The sequence below is a fragment of the Pyxicephalus adspersus genome, chromosome 12 (genome assembly GCF_032062135.1).
Source record: "Pyxicephalus adspersus chromosome 12, UCB_Pads_2.0, whole genome shotgun sequence".
In the NCBI taxonomy this organism is placed as follows: domain Eukaryota; kingdom Metazoa; phylum Chordata; class Amphibia; order Anura; family Pyxicephalidae; genus Pyxicephalus; species Pyxicephalus adspersus.
This window is the reverse complement of record NC_092869.1, coordinates 7,871,091-7,891,052: the sequence shown is the minus strand read 5'-3', so window position 1 is coordinate 7,891,052 and position 19,962 is coordinate 7,871,091. Positions and strand designations below refer to the sequence as shown.

Sequence of the window (19,962 nt, the reverse complement as noted above, 5' to 3'; positions counted from 1 at the left end):
TCGGGTCACTTTAAGAAATCAATAATGGTCCCCCTTACAACTTGGGTTACTTTCAGAAATCACTATTGATCCCCCCTTACAACTCGGGTCACTTTCAGAAAACACTAATGGTCCCCCCTTACGACTCGGGTCACTTTCAGAAATCACAATATTTTCCCCCTTACAACTTGGGGCACTTTCAGAAATCACAAAATGCCCCGCATTACAATTTAGGTCACATTCAGAAAATGCCAATGGCCCCCCTTACGACTCGGGTCATATTTAAAAAAACAATAATGGTCCCCCCTTATGACTCGGGTCACTTTCAGAAATCTCTAATGGTCCTGCCTTAAGACTGGGGTCACTTTTAGAAATCACTAATGGTGCCCCATAGGACTGGGGTCACTTTAAAAAATCACTAATTGTCCCCCCTTATGACTCGGGTCACTTTCAGAAATCACTAATGGTCCCCCCTTACGACTTGGGTCCTTTTCAGAAATAACTAACGATCCACCCTTACGACTCTGGTCACTTTCAGAAATCACTAATGGCCCCCCCTTACGCCTCAGGTCACTTTCAGAAAACACTAATGGTCCCCCCTTACGACTTGGGTAATTTCAGAAATCTCTAATGGTCCCCCCTTATGATTCAGGTCACTTTCAGAAATCACTAATGGTCCCCCCTTACGCCTCGGGTCACATTAAGAAATCACTAATGGTTCCCCCTTCCGACGCAGGACACATTCAGAAATCACACAGTTTTCCCCCTAACAACTTGGGTCACTTTCAGTCCCTAATGGTCACTTTGGTCACTTTCAGAAAATACGAATGGTCCCCACTTACGATTAGGGTCACTTCAGAAATAACTAATGGTCCCCCCTTATGATTCTGGTTAGTTTCTAAAATCACTGATTGTCCCTCTTATGACTCAGGTCACTTTCAGAAATCACTAATGGTCCCCTTACAACTCTGGTCACTTTCAGAAATCACTAATGGTCTCCCCTTATGAGTCGAATCATATTCAAAATAATTTTTTTTTTTGTCACGGAGAGCATTGCTTTATAATGTGTCCCTTCTCTGTACTATAAATTCAAAGGTCTTGAATTTGCTTAGAATTCCTATTCTTCCTGGGATTGTCATAAATGACCAAGTTGCAACCAAAAGGAAAGTTTAGTTACAAATTTTGGTGGTCTGCAGATCTGGCCGGTGGGCCCCTGAGCAGGGTCAGGAGAACGACACCGCTGGGGGGATGCACTGATCAGAGCTGCAGATCACATCTCCCGTTTGGATCCCAGGCTAAAGGGAAGTGGGCATTTTGTGTCTACGGAATATTAAAGTAATACATAGGAAAGTAAAACCAAAAGAAACATCCTTTATAATTATTTCTTTATTTCAATAGATAATGTAGCCAAATAGATTTAAAAGAGGCTGACTTCCCATTATTATTCAAAAATTCAAACACAAATATTCAAAATATCAATAAATAAGTTTAAAAAATTAAGTAAAACCATTGCTGAGGACAAGTTTAATCTGACATGCGTTGCTTTGCGATATTATTTATACACAGGCGCCTCCAACTATGTTGTCTATTGCCCAAACGGTTTTCAGGTGGTTGAAAAGATAAGCTGGGTAATTGCTTAAACAATGGGTTTAATAGATGACTGACTGCCAGGTGCCGCAGGTAGAAACACCTGTCACTGCCTGTTACCAGGTATCAGTAAAATTCTTGCATTCATTTCAATATTAAAAGGAAAGGGTTAGCAGTAGAATGCTGCCTGTCAGACACTCCAACCATCTATTAACAGATATAAAACTGTCCATCTAATATTAGCCTCACAATAAAGGTCACATTTTTAATATCCACAGTTTCTCTTTTCTTCTTACCTGCCCAGAAGAAGTCCTGATCAACCAAACACAGTTTACATTATTAGGATGTGCAGATGGATAGTTGGCAGAAGTAAGCACGCCATTGTTATTATTAAGCAGAGTAGCACAGACATCTGAGAAGTGAGAAGAAACAAATACATTGGAATTCTGTTTTGTAGTAAAAAGACTTTTAACTTGTTTTTTTCTATTATGTCATACTGTAAGCTTGCAAGCTAAGGTAGCTATCTAGAAATCAATGTGGAAATGAAATGAAACTTTAAAAATTTGTCATCAAAGCTTTGGGACTATTTTATCTTTTAGACTTAAAGACTAAAGACCTTCTGTTTAAAGCAACTAAATACATGTTATGGGCATCAGAAAAAAAGGTTTGGAAAGTCTTAGAATTCATGGTGTTTAGATGAGAACATACTTTTTTATGGCTACCATTTGTTTCTTTAAGGTATGGGGCAGAATTGGTTGTCACACTGGATGTCACACCTTGCTTCAACACTTTTATCTTTATTCATACTCCACAGTTGGTTGATTTAACTAGTATTAGAATATGTTCTAAGCCTAAAAACTGAAATCTAATCAAAGGATTGGTCAACTGTAATGTTTGTTTTGGGGTTAGATGGGCTTAAGGACTGTGATAAATTCTAGTTCCTTTCATCCCAAAACCACCCTCAAAATGACAGCCAAATTGTTTGTCTTGATTCATGTTTTTTTTATTGTTGTACCTTTCGTGTTCCAGTCCACCTTCCAACTACTTACTCTATAAAATGTATCATTTCTGATATATTAAAATCTAGATCTACATAAACTTACTGCATTGATAAAGTTTGTTGATTTTAGAGACATCCAAGATACTCAGTCCATTCCTCTGCCCAATGGACACAGCGGGGTCAGGCTTGGGGACAATTGTAGGCTGGTTTGATGTGTTGGAAAACGCATAGCTGGCAAATATCAAATGAAGGTAAAATCAATTCATTATCATTAACATATGGTACCATTTAACAGAAATCAATCAACTAAGGTAATGACTTTATCATTTAACAGAATTATATCGGTGAAGGTAACAACTTACCGATCATAATGCATTACTGAACCGTAGTCATACTCAAGGCCCTGGTTATTAGTGTTCACTTTAACAAAGTTACCCCAGTATGCTGTAACAAGACAAAGGCAATATGAACATAGTAATGTACACCCTGATCTGAATAAAGTAACAAAGGAATGCTTGCCTTGGCAGGCTGGTATGGGTGAGATTTTAGGGAGTTTAGAGGGGAGGGCTAATAGGTGGAGGGATAAGGTCAGAAGGTTTATTAGTAAAGTATATCAATGATAACTGTACTTGAACAAACCAACATGTTTGAAAAAAATATCCAGAAAATCTTTTTTTCTTGCATTGTATTTTCTTGCATTGGACATTTTAAAATGGTTAAAACCTCAATTTATTTTAATGGCCCTTGAGGTCCCAATGTATAGGTTTCCTGTACTGTAGATAGCACAAGAAGTAAATAGAAATTTCTCAGAAGTGATGGTAAATCCCCTCCCCGTAATACCAGAACACTTGTCTCTATTGGAAAATTTTCTCTTCCCTCCTGTTAAAAATGATTACAATTGACATTTCCCTCACTTTCTTTTCTGTTGCCAATGGTCAGTATGGTGATAAATCTCCCTGCTGGTTATACAAACAGCAATAAATTCTGATGGGAGTTCTAAATCTTAACACCCAACTGAAAACTAAAGGGAAACAATTTTGACTAGAACAAAACCTTATTATTAGATAATATTGTCAGTATCTGATTGAAGGCTATAAAATAATATTTGCCAAACATAGTGTTCTTATGTTCTGTTCATGCTCATCATCTCACCTGTAGTGATGGAGATACAGGTAGACTGGTCACCAGACCCATAACACAGCCCACGAGCAATAGGAACACCTTGTCATTCATCTTGTTCAGAATTCTTCTTCGCTGTAATATGAAAAATCTTCTCACTGAATCTTGATATGGCACTCATTCTTGGGCTCACCTTTTATACAGGTACCTTAGAAGATCTGACCACTCATGAGGCTGAAAGAGTAATTTAAAAAATGACCTTAATGGATATGTATGGGAATTAGAAATGTATAATTATTTAATGTGTAACGCTATGGATATTATCTTTGTGATGCCCAGCTTGTCATTGATTTTCCTGGTCTCCTGACAATGGTCCATGATGACGTAAAAAGTTTTTTCTTCTTCAGAGATCAGAAAAATTATCTTCATCTTTTTGCTAACCTAAAAGTTCATTTATAAATAAATAGGAATGTCAAAATATTTTTAGTGCTGTAGTTAGGTCTGTTCTAGAGGATTATTCATCACTACAATGCATTGAGCAATAAGGTTGGGAAAATGCAGTAACCAATACTTACCAATCAAAGGTAATGTTTTTTACTAATATAAATATTGATCATATTAAACAAAAATCACATTTTAGGAGGATAAACTTGGTCTTCATTTCTTAGTGGTGGGATTCGGACTTGCAGCAAATACCAATGTCATATGTTACAGTTGACAGATAATCTTGATAGATTTCTCACCAGGATAGGAAGTGGTATATTCTTTAAGTGGGAACACACAAAAACAAATATCTTTTATTGTTACCTGTCACAATTTATCCCCATGGGTTTCACGGAAACAAGCACTTTAAATCTCATCAGTGGCGTCAAAGACAGAAATAAAAGATTGACAGAAATGTTACCTTTTCCAGAATCACAAAACAAAACAAAATATTTAGGACAACTGGATATTTGGCTGTATATTGTCAGATCTATTACACAGGCAAGCCAATGGCTGGTGGAAGGAGGATGCACAAACAGCTGGCAATACTGCCATTAGTTGTGGGGCAGTAACTTGGTAAATAGGTCAGTTTCAGAAATCACAAAAGGTCCCCCTTACAACTCAGGTCACTTTAAAAAAACACTAATGGTTCCCCTTTACGACTCGGGTCACTTTAAGAAATCATTAATGTTTCCCCTTACGACTTGGGTCACTTTCACAAATCACTAATGGTACCCCCTTATTTCTCAGGTTATTTTCAGAATTCACTAATAGTTCCCCGTTTCGACTTAAGTCAGTTTCAGAAATGACTAATGGTCCCCTCTTGTGACTCCCCCGTTTCGAATTGAGTAACTTTCAGAAATCAATACTGGTCCACCCTTACGACTCACTTTCAAAAATCACTAATAGACCCCCCTTATGAATCAGGTCACCTTAAGAAATGTCACTTTCAGAAATCATTAATGGTCCCCTAATATGACCTGGGTCAATTTAAAAAATAACTAATTTAATTTAATAACTAAATTAATTTAATAACTTATAAATTAGGTGAAATGAAACTTTAAAAATTTGTCATCAAAGCTTTGGAACTATTTTACCTTTTAGACGTAAAGACTAAAGACCTTCTGTTTAAAGCAGCTAAATACATGTTATGGGCATCAGAAAAACAGGTTTGGAAAGTCTTAGAATTCATGGTCTTTAGATGAGGACATACTTTTTTATGGCTACCATTTGTTTCTTTATGGTATGGGGCAGAATTGGTTGTCACACTGGCTGTCACACCCTGCTTCAACACTTTTATCCTTATTCATAAACTTACATAAACATCTACATGATCTACATAAACTTACTGCGTTGATAAAGTTTGTTGATTTTAGAGACATCCAAGGTACTCAGTCCATCTCTCTGCCCAATGGACACAGTGGGGTCAGGCTTGGTTTGGGGTCAGGCTGGTTTGATGTGTTGGAAAATGCATAGCTGGCAAATATCAAATGGAGGTAAAATCAATAGATTATCATTAACATATGGTACCATTTAACAGAAATCAATCAACTAACGTAATGACTTTACCATTTAACAGAATTATATCAGTGAAGGTAACAACTTACCGATCATAATGCATCACTGAACCGTAGTCATACTCAAGGCCCTGAAAGATGTCAACGTAACTGTCTCGGTCACTCCTCGTATGTTCATGGTAGAAGCCCAGGGCATGGTCTAGTTCATGTTGTATAATCCCTCTGTAGATGCAGCCAGCACCAAGTGAAACTGTCTGACTTCCGCCATTTTTTCCAACAAATGATGAACAACTAGAAAAAGTTGAGAAAAGTACAGAGAGCAATGAATTATTTATGTGCTTCAGGTGTGTGGGATCATTCTGGTTCTAAAGTGATAGTCTATCTTCTCCAGTTTAGGAGAGCTTTGATACATCTGGCCCAATGGGCCTAATGAACAGCTCTCCAGATCTACCCAACAGCAGTAAATTAGTAAAACACCAGAAGTATGTTTGAGACCTAGCTCAGGTTTTATTTAACATGAGATTAATAATCAATTATGTCAAATAAAACTTGAACAGCACTTTTGGCCATACACATGGTTCTGTGTACTTTCCAGCAAAATACAGTGGAAGCAACATATGGACATTTGGAAAAGACACAGTTCAAGACAATTTTCCAGCTAAAACACACAGTCTTTTAATTTATTGGTTTTAATTTTATTGCGAATAAGGATTCTTGATGAACTCATTTAAGTTGAGTCATTAAACACTGTCCCATCTCAGTTTATTCTTTTCTTCTAGTATCCCACTCAATGTAACAGTACCCCGATAAAGATTATCTGTCCCTTTGTGGTTTCTATTTGGCACATAGAAGTAGGAGACTGGTGCCCAAAACTGGACTGCATATTCCAGATGTGGTCTGACCAATGCTTTGTACAGGGGCAGGATTATGTCTCCATCTCTGCAGTCTATTCTTCTTTTAATACAACAAAGTACTTTACTAGTTTTGTATATTGCAGCTTGGCATTGCATGCTGTTATTAAGTCTATGATCTACCAGAACCCCAAGATCTGTTTCCATTTCTGATGCCCCCAAATGTATTCCCCCCAGACAGTATGAAGCATGCATGTTGTTAGCTCCCAAGTGCATAATTTTAAATTTATTGGATAAATGAAATGACTTGGGACCTGACTTGAAAGAATTCTTGGTGACTTGAGAATTGACTTGGGACTTGGTATTGATTTAGAAGTTATAAACTTTAAAACACAAAATTAATAAAACCAACCCCAAAATATTATGTGTGTCCCAACATCTTCCCCGTTCTTTCTTTTTATTTGTCATAATTGCTATTTATAAATTCCTTCATATTTGAAAGATTTCTCCCCAGGATAGGAAGTGGTACATTATTTAAGTGGGAACACATACAAAAACAAATATCTTTTATTGTTACCTGTCACAATTTATACCCATGGGTTTTACGGAAACAAGCACTTTAAATCACATCAGTGGCGTCAAAGACAGAAATAAAAGATTGACAGAAATGTTACATTTTCCAGAATCACAAAACAAAACAAAACATTTAGGACAACTGGATATTTGGGTGTATATTGTCAGATCTATTACACAGGTAAGCCAATGGCTGGTGGAAGGAGGATGCACAAACTGCTGGAAATACTGCCATTAGTTGTGGAGCAGTAACTTGGTAAATAAGAAACTTCAGTGGACCCCTCAACACTCTCTTAGCATTCCAATGACCCCACATTCTACTTTAACCACCATTGGTGATAAAAACATTATTGTTTTATTGAGACTTTTTTTATACATTTAGTACATTTACAAAACCAGATGAAGACTTTGTCCTGAACACTTGAAAAATGTTAATCTATGGTTGTAGGTATATTTGTTATTTCTGGAGCTGCAGTGTGAAAGGGCCAAATAAAACACGGACTCTCAATTAAAAATTAACTGATTTATAGAGGGGCAACGTAAATCTTCCTACAGTTTATGTGTATATTACCTTTGCTATTGGCATTAGGTGTGTAGCAGTACACAATAATATATGATGATTATACTATCACTAAAATAAAGATATGGATCAATTTAAAAAAAATTGTAATCATGCAGATTACCAGAAATGGGAATTATTTGTGCATCCGTCATAGCATTGTTGTGTTACATTCATAAAAGTGGTATTCATAATCGGTTGACATTTTCATTACTTTTATAAACAATCACCAATAGTGTTGGTCGAATAGCTCACTATTCAATTCGACCGCTATTCGGTCGAATAATACATAATTTTTCGGGTGATCGAACGTCAAATTTGAACTCCATTAAAGTCAATAGGGGAAAAATTTGGGTTGTTATTCGGGTCGGTGGAGAGCTTCTACAGCCTATAAATACATTTAAAAAGACATGTCAAGACTTCCCTAGCTCTACACAACACTGTACAAGTAAAAAAAAATAATAAGGAAGTCTTTTTTCTGTTCCTGGCAAGGCCATTTTATGGGGCGGCCAAGGGAACATGCCGGATTTTACAGTCTCCGAGTAGAGTCAGAGAGGGACATGAGGGGGTTTCTCTGGTCCGAAAATTAGCCACCAGGTTTCACTGCTCCGTTACAAGCCATACACAGGCTTCAGAGTACAGGCAGAGGTCTCTGAGGGTGGTCTTTCCGTCCAAAATTTAGCCAGCTACACAGCTCTGTTATACGTTACAAGTGACAGGTGGCAGCAGCAGCAGCAGGAGGAGGAGGCGGTGGGCACTGAGATGGAGCGGGGACCGCATTGGTAACTGGCATCTAGAGCTAGATACTGGGCAGGCATCTCAGGGCCCACCCCCTCCTCCTCATGCTGTTATTGCTGCCACCTGCCTTACTATTAGTAATGAGGTGTGTAAGTTTTCCAACTAGTCGAGAATCCGCTTAAATCTTTTTATAGCTCTATATAAGTGTTATTCCATTTCCACTTAAATACAGCTCTCAGGTTTAAGGTTCAGCTTAATAAAACTATTGTATATGGATATTACATTTCACTACAATTATAAATTATACCACTTCATTATGTTTGGTATTATGTGCACTGTAAACAGTTTTCTTGAGAAAAACTTTCCTTGTTCTGTTGCAAAGTTTTTTATCAGGTTATCCAATCAGTAACAGCAACTTCTTATTCAGCCTGACAACTGCCCCACAACTAATGGCAGCATTTCCAGCCGTTTGTGCATCCTTTCTCCACCAGCTTTCAGGTGGCTTGTGTAATAGATCTGACGATATACAGCTAAATATCTAACTGTCCTAACTCTAGTCTTTTTTTGGTTTGTGATTCTGAAAAGCGTAACAATTTCATCAACCTTTTATTTCAGTCTTTGACCAACAGATGAGATTTAGGTAACTGTTCTTGTAAAAACCATATGGGGATAAGTTGTGACATGAACAATTAACCGTTGTGGTAGACAATTAGACGACCATTGTGGTAAATCTTTCAAATATGAAGGAATATACAAATAGCAATAATGACAAATAAAAAGAAAGAATGGGAAAGTGGTTTGGACACACATAATATTTTGGGGTCAGTTTTTGTGTTTTAAAGTTTGTAACTCCCAAATCAATACCATACTGCTGTCATGGAGCATTGTAATAGGAACGTCTGAAATATAGTGATAGGGAAGAAACGACATTGCTTGTCATTGTTTGACAATATTTTATTTTCTACCTAGTCACTTGCTTGTTTTAAATGGGTCAGGCGCACCCCCTTTACCATGGCTGTATATGGTGACATATTAGTAATAAAAACGGTACAATCAGTATGCCCATCCTGCCCACCCACAAAAAAAAAAAAAAAAAGTCAGAATTTGTATAAAGTCTGAATAATTCAGCTTAAGTTATAAGGATAATTTATGCTACTCTCATGAAACCGTAGGAGCAAAGTTGCTGATAAACATCAAAAACATTTGGTATCCATCTGTCAACTGTACCATATGACATTGGTATTTGCTGCCTGTTACACAAGTTCAAATCCCACCACTGAGGGACCCACCACTTTATTCTCCCAAAAATGTGTTTGTGTTTAGTTTGATCAATATTTAATTTAGTAAATAAAGATTACCTTTGATTGGTAAGTATTGGTTACTGCATTTTCATAACCTTATTGCTCAATGCATTGTAGTGATGAATAATCCTCTAGAACAGACATTACTACAGCATTAACAACATTTTGACATTCCCAATTCATTTATCAATGGATACCTTTAGGTTGGCAAAAAGATGAAGATAATTTTTCTGATCTCACTTTTTATGTCATCGTGGACAATTGTCAGGAGACCACGAAAATCAATGACAAGCTGGACATCACCAAGATAATATCCATAAAGTCACCCATGAAATAATTATACCTTTCTAATACCCATACACATGCATTAAGGTAATTCTTGAAATTAGCTTTTCTGTCTTATGATTGGTCAGATCTTCCAAGGTACCTGTATAAAAGGTGAGCCTGAGGATGGAGGCCACATCAAACTTCAGAGAAAAGATATTTCACATTACATCAAAGACAAATTCTAAACAAGATGAATGACAAGGTGTTCCTATTGCTCGTGGGCTGTGTTATGGGTCTGGTGACCAGTCTACCTGTATCTCCATCACTACAGGTGAGATGATGAGCATGAACAGAACATAGGAATACTATCTTTGCCAAATATTAGTTTATAGCATTCAATCAGATTCTGACAACATTACCTAATAATAAGGTTTTGTTCTAGTCAAAATGTTTCCCTTTAGTTTTCAATTGGGTGCTAAGGTTTAGAACTCATATCACCAGCAGAGAGATTTATCACCGTACTGACCATTGGCAACAGAAAAGAAAGTGAGGGAAATGTCAATTGTAAACATTTTTAACAGAAGGGGAGGGAAAAGTCTTCCAATAGAGACAAGTGTTCTGGTGATACGGGGAGGGGATTTTCCATCACTTCTGATAAATTTCTATTTACTTCTTGTGCTATCTACAGTACAGGAAACCTATACATTGGGACCTCAAACGCCAATAAAATAAATTGTGATTTTAACCACTTTCTAAAATATATATGCAAGAAAATACATATATATTGTCTCGATACGTTTTTCAAACATGTTGGTTTGTTCAAGTATGGTCGTTGATATACTTTACTAGTAAACCAACTTTAATGTTCAGATCCTTATCCAGTAAGGTATAGTCATACCCTTGGTTGTTGTGTGATGACAATACTTTCTTAGTCTGAGTGAAGATATTACAAAGGCAGCTTTAAGTACACATATTGGGTGCTTTATGATACAACGATTTATGATTTCCTACAGAATTCTTTATCTGGAGTAATTATTGTTTTCTTTTAATCTACTTTTTAACCTATTGAAGTTCCCTTTTAAAGTACATGTAAACACAATCACTAAAATCTTACACAAGATTGTGTGTTGGACATATATTTTAAAAATGAACTTTATGCCTAAAAAGTGTTTTAGCACTGTTTGTTACATGCACTTCTGGTAAAGACTATGGTCCACCATAGCCAACATCACAAAGCTGCTCTAAAGCAATGAAATCTAGCTTCAGTATTATAAAAAGAAAAAAAAATCATCTGAATTTTTAATGATAAATAATCCTTTGACAAACGAACCTCAAATAGGGTTTACATTTACTTTAATATGAAGACTTGCTGTGCAACCTTAAAAAGGTAAAAAAAAACATACAATGACTTCAACGGAGCCCAACTAATAGTGCTAACATGGATGGGAGCAAAACTTGTTGTGTGCTTTTAGTTTAATTTAATTTAAAATAAAATATATTGATGCCATCTATTTGACTTTTAGATGCTTTTACCTGTAATGGATGAAGTGGGTAAGCTTCTTTCAAATCTGTTTTTTACAAAAGTTAATTCTCTGTTAGTGTAATGTTACTAGTTGATCTTGCAAGACAATCCTGCAATTGCCACCGTTGTAGAATTTACTAATTAGATGCCAGATAATGGCAAGATCTTCACCTACCAACAACTGTTTTTTTAAGCTGATTTGCAGTGACCCACTAGGAAAAGCATTATATTGTATATGCAAATTGAGCCTCACACATTCAATATACCAGGAAAACAGCCCACAAAATTAAAACAAATGAAAAATAATATTTCCATAAATGACAACTGATGAGGTTACAGAAAATTACAGTGTCCAGCCTGTTCCATTCCTCAGCCTGGGCACTGGCATGTAACTTAACCCACTCTCACCCTGCAAGCCTCTGAGTTTTGATGTTCATACAGGCTTTGTCCTATTGCAAATAATAAAATTGGAACGATATATAAACATTTTGTAAAGCTCTATAAACCCCAAACAGGTTGATATTTGCAAAGTGTCAATTTAAATGAGTTCCTTAAACCTATAGAAGCATTTACAATTTATTATTAGTGAACATACAATAGTAGGGACAGCACAAAGAGTCATCACGTCCCATGGGTGTTGGCATTTCTTGCTTTTCTGACTTTGAAAACTCCAAAGTAGCAGCTCGTTTACATTAAATAATTTAAACAACTAAAAATTGATGGAATATTTTTTATTTTTTTTAAGACAATTATGTATCATCCTTATTATTATTTTAATTATTTGCAACATATAATTTAAAACTAGATGTAGCTGAAAGCTCAGATGAACCTCAAGGGACTTTTAGCAGGATCATGGCAGTCAATAAAGGTATTTATTTTTTAAATCACAACATTTTTTCACTTTTTACCCAAATATTATGAAGCTGAACCACAAGGGTATAGGCAATAACAGTGAAGAAGTGACAGTCACAAGACACTTTACACCTAAAGCAATAGACTATTAGCAATGGCCACTAAACGAATATAAGAGGAGGTCTTGCCTGATCTATTGCCTGTTCCCTGGGGAAGATCACACAGTATTAAATAATTCTGCAAAAACTATAATCATTCTTTCTGAAAAGGAGAATGAGTTATTCACATTTACTGCTGTAGGTGTTACTTTTAGTTTACTAACTATAACAATGTTTCTGTATATATAGATAGTGATATACCCATGCATGGAGGCAACATGGACTGGACGCAGCGCCATAAATTGTACATCTTGTCTTTGGCCTAAAAAAGTAGATGGTAGAGTTGTTGTCCCCTATACCCTATTTACTAGTTACAGTGAGTTACCTCTTTATTTATTTATTTATTGATCTTTATCGACAACAAAAAACAAAACAAACAATTTTTTTTCCTCGGTTTCCAGGTTCCAGTGCTGTTAATACAATCAAAACTGCTATGGATGAATTTGCAACAATAACTTGTGTGAGGTTTGTTCCTCGTACAACAGAAAATAATTATCTGAGCATAGCTGCTGGATCTAGGTAGGTTGTCCTGTCAATGGTCTACTACAGTCCTCTAAATAAAATAAGGTAGTAGATAGGTCATCAAAAACATAATTATCTTACTGAAAGTAATCTTTATCCAAGTGCTGTTACATTGAGTGGAGTACTAGAAGAATGTTTAATGACAATAAACTCAATTTGAATGCGTTCATCAAAAATCCTTATTTACAATAAAAATAAAACCAAGTAATAAATCCCATTGGGGCTCGGGGTGGATTTTCCACACCCAAAGTGGTAAACCCGAGCCACACTCAGGGTGGAATTGCCAGAGAGTTTAAGACTCCTACCTGGTTCCCATGTTTCAGCGGCATCTTCCAGGAATGTCCACAGTGTTCTCCAGCGATGCCCAACAACTGCTTCCCCTGGTCAGATGCCCAGCCAGGCATCTGTGTCCCCGGATTGTGAACGTTGGGGATGTAAGGCCAGAGGAAGACGATGCTGCCTAGTATTGTATTGAGCAATCATAAGACTCTAATTACTTTGGTTGACCACTAGTTTGTATAGTGGCCCTTCACAATTGTCAAGTTTCATTATAAACATTGTATGAATGTTTGAATACATTGATTCTGCCAAAAACCTTGCTTAAATCTTTGTCTCTGCTTTCTTTGGTCTTCATATTACCAGTTAGAAATTATCTTAAATTTCTATTATTTTCAACCCTTATCTACCAACCACCTGTCAACTGCTAGGCAAACAGACAACATAGTTGTAGGTGACTGTGTAAAAAACTTATTGCAAAGCAGCACATGTCAGATTGAATTTGTCCGTAGCAATGGAATTAATTATATTTTAACACTTATTATTTGGTATTTTGAATCATTATGTTTGAATTTCCCAAGAATAATGAATCTTCTGAATCCAATAGTTACACCATCAATTAAAATATAGAAATGATTATAGAAAATGTTTGTTTTTGTTTTACATTCCTATGTATTAGTTTAAGGGTTGCAGTTTCTTTAAACTATATATGACAGTCTAAACTGAAGTTTCCCTTTGGTTGAATAAAATAAAAATCAATTCAAAGGATTAATTTATTTGCGATTTTGAGTCAGTTTCTGTATGATGCAGGCCTTGAAGTTTCAATATCACATCATCAGCAAAAGTTAAGGTCCTATTTTTAGTCATCGGCCCTCTACCCCTTCGAAAATCACTGAATGATTGATATCACTTTAAAATCCAATTGTAAAGTAAAAATATTTACTTAGGTGAGGGTGACAATACACTTCTTCTGGCAAAATCCTTGGGAATGCTTAGTTTTTCATAATACCAATTCTAGAGAGTCTTCTTCAAGATTTGGGACCACAACCTGTGAAAAGCAGAACACTAATCACTCTAGCTGTCAGCAGCTGCCTGGTAGGAGGTGGAAGAATTACAGAGGGTTCAGCAATAGTGTTGCCAGCTGATGATGCCCAGCATATACATAAGATAATACTACAAACATACATTATCCTTACTTTGTGGTTGCCGGCTTGGGTATGTCTGATGCCTGCAATATGCAAGTCAACTGCAGCCAGTACTGCATCATTTCATGCTTGGTACTCTGGTGAATACAAGTGGCTTCCTAGACTCTGCATCTTGGCTGCACCTTCTTTGAGCCATAATAAGCATTAGGGAATTCTTAACTGATGGTCAGTATGCGGACACATTTTCAGCTCTTTCAGCTGAGCTAAGCTGAAAAAATGAGCCTCTTACAGCTACCTTCCAGCAGGGCTCATCAAAGAAACAGATGAACAGCCACTTCCGGAGGTGAACTTATACTTACAGGTACAGGTAAAGTTTCAGCACCAAAGGTCTCTCCAACAATGACTAGCTCTTTTTTTGACCTTCAAATCTTGGTGGAATCATTCACCTTGCTCATCACTGACTGCACCAAGGTTTTCCAGAAAGTTAGAAAGATGGCTATGCAGAAAATGCACCTTGATGCTCTTATTGCAACCAAACATTTTGTAGCTCTTTTGTAGAGTTTCTGGACAATATCTGTGTAATTATTTTCTCGTGTGTTTTCAAGAAAGTCCTCAACAATGAATTCGGCTTTGAATGATAACCAAGCATTCTTTTTGACTTCTGACATTGTCCTGATGAAATGTTTATCTTTGATGACCTGCCAAATCTGTGGACCGTCAAACACACCGGCCTTTATTTTTTTAAATGACAAGCTAGGAAATGTCAAAATGAGGTACTTGAAACAGTCTCCTTCAGTTGGCAAAGCTTTAACAAACTGCTTCATCAGACGCAGTTTCATGTGCAGAGGTGGAAAAATTATATTCTGTCTATCAACAAGTGGCTCATGTAGAATGTTTGGATCACTTAGTTTTAGGGCAGATCTTGGAGGCCAATTCCTTTCCACCCAACGCCTCTCACAAGCTCTGCTGTCCCACATTTACAGATAACAGGGATACTTGGTGTATCCGCGTTGCTGGCCAAGAAGGAAGCATACCATTTTAAAGTCAACAAGATGACCCAGTTGTGTTGGTGATATTGCAACAACTCAATGACTCTCTTTATGTCTGCATATTCTTTACAAAGAGAAACTGAATGGCCAGTTGGGACTGAGCCAAATATATTGCCATTATGACAGAGGACACATTTTAAACTCCGCTTTGAGCTATTGATGAATAGTCGCCATTCAGTTGGATTAAACAAGGTATGTTATGGTAATACACAAGGCCACTACTAGTTCTAAAGTACTGCACAAATGCAATTTCTCTGGTTCAAAACTACAATACCTTCATTCTACCTTTTCAAGTAAGTTTTTCTCTTGATGCTAGGAGTTCTCAAACTTTACTCGATAGTCCCAAATCACATGCCAAATCACTCAACCAAATCCCTTACGAACACAGTCCTCTTCAATTTCAAACTCTTCATCATTGTTGTCACCTAGTTCATCACCATAATCATGTTCTTCAAGAGAGGGTAGTGTAACGAAAACCGCTTATACAAGTAGAGTCCCCCCGACAGAGTGGAGAGGGTGTCAGCAGTAAGTTTGTGTTGACGTCACTGATTATTTTGTCCTTCCTCTGATCCTTCAGAACAATACCCCACAATAAACAGATCCTGTTTGTGGAGCATATGCCTTCACTCGGTCAGCATTTACTCAATAATCCATCAGTATTGCTAATACCAAAAAAAACAGGAATGGATCCAAAACAGAGATGACATGTGAATGGAATATTTGCATGTCTTCTATGTTTGGTACCCACTCTTGCTTTTGGCTACCAAATCATAAGCCAATTCTGATGGGACCATACAAGTCTTACAGCTGCTACACAGACAGGATCCATTGTGCGCCTCTTTTTTCCATCCTTCTGACCGATCAGAAGAAGGGTCAAATAAATAGTGATGTCATCCAGGCCAAAAGGGGAAAATAGTGGCCCAGTCATGGAGTGGGGAAGGTGGGAGAACAGCTTGAGAAGTCCACAGAGTGGCACAATGACATAGTGGTGAGGTGGAAGCAGCATGAGGAGACCACAGAGTGGCCCAATGACAGAATCTGGAGGTTGTAACAGCATCCGGAGGCCACAGAATGGCACAATGACAGTCTGGAGTTGGCGACAGCATCAGGAGGCCACAGAGTGGCACAACGACAGACTGAGGAGGTGGCGGCAGCAGCAGCATCAGGCGAAGGCCACAGAGTGGCACAATGACAGGGTGTGGAGGTGGCAGCAGCATGAGGAAGCCACAGAGTGGCATACTGACGAAGTCTGGAGTTGGCGACAGCATCAGGAGGCTACAGAGTGGCACAATGACAGAGCCTGGAGGTGACGGCAGCATCAGGAGGAGGCCACAGAGTGGCACAAAGAGAGAGTCTGGAGGTGGCGGCAGCAGCAGCATCAGGAGGAGGCCACAGAGTGGTACAATGACAGAGTCTGGAGGTGGCGGCAGCAGCAGTATCAGAAGGATACCACAGAGTGGCAAGGTGACATAGTGTGAAGATGGCAGCAGCAGCATAAGGAGACCACAGAGTGGCAAGGTGACATTGTGTGGAGATGGCAGCAGCAGCATCAGGAGACCACAGTGACCCAGTGACAGAGTGGGGAGGTGGGTGGCAATACCAGTCCCAGCTGACAAAGGTGGGTGAAAGAAAGAGCACTTGGCATCTGATGTGTGGCATCAGGCGGGTGGCAGCATCAGAGTAGTAGCTGAGGCAGGTAGCCAGAAGAAACCAGTCTCTTTTGTCAAGGTTTGGGTGAGGCGGCATAGATCATCTAATCGGATACATCAGGCATTGGTGGGTGGAAATCCTGGCAGATCCACGCCTGATACATCTTGACAAAGGTCAGTCTCCCCACATTTTGGGTGGACAGGTGAGTTCTTTTTGGGGTAACTATGGCCCCCGCTGCACTAAACACCCACTCTGATGCCACACTACTGGCCTGGCAGGACAGCTTTTCCAGGGCAAACTCGACCAGTTGCGACCACAAATCCAGTTTGGCTGCCCAGTGGTCCAGCGGATCATCAATGAAGGCTGGCAGGGTGCACTCCAAGTATGCCACCACCTGCTGGTTTAGGTTCTGCTCTATGTCTAGCTGCTGGTGAGTAGTTTCTTCACTATGCGGGTGAAGAAAGCTGCTCATCAGCGACTCCAGACTGCTGCTGATGGAGCTGGTACTGCTCCTGCCACCACACCCCTCCACAGCAGCCATGGAAGTGGAATGTGAGTGCAGAGGGTCCCCCCCCCCAGTCAGACCTGTGAGAGGATGGACGATGGCGCAGATAGGCATAGGATGTCTCTGTAGTAGTTCAGTTTGTCCTCTCCACCTTGTTTGACAGGTAGCGAGGGTCCAACAAGGTGGAGAGCCAGAAGTCATCCCTCTGCCGAATGGTGACAATTCGGCTGTCACTACTTAAACAAGTCCCAAAGTGACCTTTGGGTACAGTCACTTTGTATTTCAATATTTTTAATAAAGTTTTCAAATGAATAAACAAATCAAGTATAACGATATTCTTAGAAAAGACAAGGACACATCAGATATACATGTTCTTTTGAACAGTAAACTCCGTCAGCATTGCTTAACCAAAAGTAAGCACTCTATCCCCTTATGCATCAAGTATAAGAGGAAGTATAAGAGAAGAGGAAGTGCAAACGGCAAGTCTAATCAGTTCACCATACCCAGAATCAATATTGTATCCAGGGATAGTTATAAGCTTTTGAAGGAAATCCCCGGTTCCCAAATATCATCAAAGTCTATCATTCACCATAATCCAATTTAACTTGGTGATATGGGATCCAGAGGTATGGAGGACGATCTCCAAGCCTTAGCCAGTGATATCCTGCCCGCCAGTAAGATTACCCTGAACAGTTTCATCATGAGTCTAGGGAGGGTCACAGCAATCTTGTTAAACAAGGCCGCCTCCACTGTACTAATAACTTCCTGCTTTAAAATTCTAGATATCAACCCGAACACCTCGTCCCAAAATGTCCTCGCAATCGGACATGACCACCAAATATGTAGCATAGAACCCCTGGAATCACAGCCTCGGAAACATTGGGGGGAAGTCGATGGAAACATCTTTGCCACTCTAGCCAGGGTAAGGTATCACCTTAGTTCCACCTTATAGTTAGCTTCCACCACAGCAGAGTTCAAAGATATTTTGGAAAGAGAGTATATCATGTCCCAACACTCCTCTAATTCCCATGAGTTGTCCAATTCAGATTCCCAGTCTAGCATATATTGCAATTTGGTGGTGGGGGTAACGAGGGCCAAATAGATAACAGAAATTTGTCCTCTTGTACATTCTATGGAGGAGCAGGTGCTCCTCCATGAGGAAGACCGCATAGGTCTCGGGGCCTGTCTAATTATCGTTTTAATAAATAAGGTCAACTGTCTATAGTGAAAATGTTCCGTTGAAGGAATTTCAAAGTTACTAATCAGGTGGTCCCATGTAAGAATTGCGCGTATGTCTATCAGATCTTTCACCCATAGAAAAAGCCCTTGGAAATCCACCAATTAAAGTCAACCTGGAATTGACCCGGCGGAAAATCTGGATTATTCCAGAGTGGGGTTAGAGGTTTATGTCCTGAGGATAATGTTGGGTGATCGCTGAATTTATCCCAAAGCTGAATAGAGTGAGACAGGGCCGGGCATTTTATTAATCCTCACGGGCCCTTCCTGCACCACATAAGGGATTGAATAGAGCCCGAAAAGCCGTCCTGGTTCTCTATCTCAACCCATTGAGGTCGGGCTCCATGCAGAGTACTCAACGAAAATTGTGCCACCTGAGCCGCCACATAATAATATTTCAAGTGTGGAACTCCCAGTCCTCCCATGCGTTTAGGAGCAAATAAGGTGTCTTTTCGAATTCTGGCTTTTTTTCCTGCCCAGATAAACCTCATTACTCTAGACTGGAGGAGTACTATCTCCCTCATAGGGACCTGAACGGGGAGGGTGCGAAATAAGTAAAGCATTTTAGGGAGCAGATTCATTTTAACAGCAGCTATGCGTCCCAACCACGAAGGAGGGGAGAGAGCCCAGCGCCTGAGATCTGCATAGAGTTTTTTAAAGAGGGGTGTATAGTTACGTTTGTAAAGAGTACTATATGTAGGGGTCAACTGAATGCCTAAGTACTGAATAGAGTCCTTATGCCAGCTGAAGTCAAATTTGTCCTGAATCACTGCCAGCGTCCTTATGGGTATATTTATGTTGAGGGCCTGGGACTTAGCGTTATTTACCCGTAGACCTGAACATAACAAAAAATCATCCAGGAGTTTCAGAGGATTGGGCAAAGTAGTAATTGGGGAGGTAACAAACATCAAAATATCATCCGCAAAGAGGGCACATTTATGTTCAGTCTGACCACAAGTAATTCCCCTGATGTTTGGGTCCAAGCGTATGGCTATTGCCAGGGGTTCAATGGCCAAAGCAAACAGCAGAGGCGAGAGAGGACATCCCTTCCTGGTCCCTCTTCTAATTGTAAG

The 19,962-nt window shown here is 38.8% G+C and overlaps 1 pseudogene; it reads right to left on the bottom strand.

Annotated features, from left to right (window-relative positions):
• LOC140342535 (embryonic protein UVS.2-like) overlaps nt 1-19,962 on the bottom strand; it is a 36,839-nt pseudogene that overhangs the window by 3,170 nt on the left and 13,707 nt on the right.